This window comes from Ixodes scapularis, unplaced genomic scaffold, assembly GCF_016920785.2.
Source record: "Ixodes scapularis isolate PalLabHiFi unplaced genomic scaffold, ASM1692078v2 ptg000795l_1___fragment_4___debris__unscaffolded, whole genome shotgun sequence".
Lineage (NCBI taxonomy): Eukaryota > Metazoa > Arthropoda > Arachnida > Ixodida > Ixodidae > Ixodes > Ixodes scapularis.
The window spans coordinates 99,531-102,220 of record NW_024610038.1 but is presented as its reverse complement, the minus strand read 5'-3'; positions in this window follow the sequence as shown (position 1 = coordinate 102,220).

Sequence of the window (2,690 nt, the reverse complement as noted above, 5' to 3'; positions counted from 1 at the left end):
ACACTTTTCAAAAAGGTCTATTGAAGAAACCGAAAGGTATGGTAGTCTACATTTTTCAACAAGACTGGTCTCCAGGCAAGGGATGAACACAAATATGAATAACCTTATCCAGGTAATTAGAACAATTAAATAATTGACCGACTAATACAATGCACTCTTTATGGAAAAGAGTATTGCTGCAATAAATCCTACAAAACAGAAAAAATGCGCAGTTAATCTATGCATGCACCAAAACAGTTGTTCTTATAGCAAGTCGAATAGCTTTGAAGTAGGTGCCTGCAACAATTTATTCTTCCCCATACTCAATAAAACGCCAACCTCGTAGCTGAAAATAAGGGTGCACTTCGCACTCACACACACACAAAAAAAAAAAGAAGAAAAGCGATCGAATGTAGAATCGTGGATTAGCACAAAAGGTTAAAATCGCAGGAGCTTCCTCGCTAAAAGTTGCTATGGTTGTTCGGTGACGGAGGGCTGAAACAACTTCCCTTAGGCCCTAACGCGACGTATACATTTCGCGTAGATTTTTAGATATTTCAACGTTCAAACAAAGCTAAGAGAATGCGAAAATTTTATGTTAAAAACACTCAAAGTTCTATCGATCCTCGGACACATCCCGGAATCCGAGCACCGGTACGGCGATGCAGAGATGATGCTGTCTCACAGGCGTTAATATCCAGATGATCCAGAGCAATCTTGCGCAAAAACGGTACAAAGTCTCATTCCTACATATTTACACATTATACCTGCGTCAGCGAGCGCGAAGAAGCCCAAAGTCGTCGGAAAGCAGCTGCACATCACGGCTACCGCGCACCGAACAAACTCGCATCCGCGAGCTCTGGGCGCTGCCATCTTATCTGTGACGTCGCGACTCTTGGAAGGTCACGTGACGAGTGGTCACATTTGCGTAAAATATGGCGGCAACCGGGGGGGGTGCCACTTCCGAACTTCCGGTTTATCACTCTAAGCCCCTCTACCTCGTTGGCCTGCGTACACTCAAAATGGGAGAGGGGACGCGGGACGTACCTTCCACTGCATTGCCAAGAAAAGTTGTCGCCGAGTATAGATTCTTATTTTTAAAATTTGTATATAGTGTAGCCGGTAAGAAATCTTCAGTTTTTGTTGCTGAAAGTTGAAACATGCTCATGCATCGATTTTGAATCGTCGAATCATTGATCGACTCGCTCCGGCAATAGGCTCATCTCGTCTTTGCTGTTTTTAGTTCTCAACAAAAGACACACTTCTCGACATGGGATCCTCAAATAAAACGTTTATAAACACATTTAAGCCGCAGTGAGCTGCCTTCGATGGTTTTAAACAATGTTTATAAACGTTTTATTTGAGAATCCCGTGTCGACGAGTGTGTCTTTTGTCGAGAACTGAAAACACCGAGGTCGAGATGGGTCTACCGCCGGAGCGAGTCGATCAATGATTCAATGATTCGCAATCGATGCATGGGCATGTTTCAACTTTCAGCAACAGAAAATAAGGTTTCTTTCCAGGTGCATTGTGCACTAATTTTTAAAATAAAACGAATCTAGTCGCGTTGTTACGGTCAACATACGTTCAGGGCTCTCTGCTATTGCGCAGGATATCGCGATTGAGGAAATACGATAGAACTAACTTTTTGAGAATCCCCAGCCACACACGGCGGCGGAAATGAACTTTCAACTAAGTGTTGTAGATGATAAAACTGAGTCAGTGTCACCACTTCCAAGTATCAATATTAAGGTAAATTCAGTTACAAAATGCTACAGGCTGAAACAGCAATTATTACGAGAAAACTTGCACGCACTTTGCGAGCGTACCGCATGTTCATCGGCGGTACCAGCGTTCGATGCGCGCTCCATTCACAAAATGTTCCGAGCACGGTCGAGAGGATGGCGTCGAGGAAACGTCTTTTTGATTTACGGACGGAACTCACTAGCTCCGGAGATCGGGGTCCTGTGGAAAGCGATGGAGCTTAAAGACATTGCAGTCGTTCTCGCCTTGCCGGCTTCCATGCAAGCGACATAGGTCTTCAGACAGTATACGACGCTTTCTGTCGTTATTCGAGCACCCTATGACCGACTAATGGTGTCCCGACGACCGGGGGATTGTCGCCATTCAAGGCCGTGGCTCTAATTAAGTTTGGGAGTTTAAAACAGAAAATAAAGCGCGAACGAAGTTCGGCAATGCGTACACCCAATCCCGGCGAAGCCTCTCACCCGGGACTTTACCTCTTTCTACACAACGACCAAGGGGGAAAGCGCCGATAGCCCTTTTCCTTTTTTTCTCTCGCACTCAAAATGGCGCTACCGACGATAAAACGGTCTATAGGGAACTATTTTGTACCTCATTTCCTTTGAAAGCTCTCCGCTTTTTCACTTTGATACCCGTCAGCACGTCAGCTGTACCCAAAGCACGTCAGCGGTACACAAAGTACTTCAGCGGTACACAAATTACGTCAGCCGACCCCAGCTCACGCATTGGACACGAGAATTGCGTCATGTGCTTGTCAACAAATATTTGGACTCGCGTTCGTGATCAATGAGTGCCCTGACGGAACTTATTATCACTTGCGAATGAAATAAAAAGTTCTATGGTGTGCTTAAAAAGCACGGTGAAAGCTCCGAGTCATCGCACTGGTGTCCAAGAATATCACGACCACGTGATTTCTCAATCCACATTTGTGTTGAGGATTAAAGCTA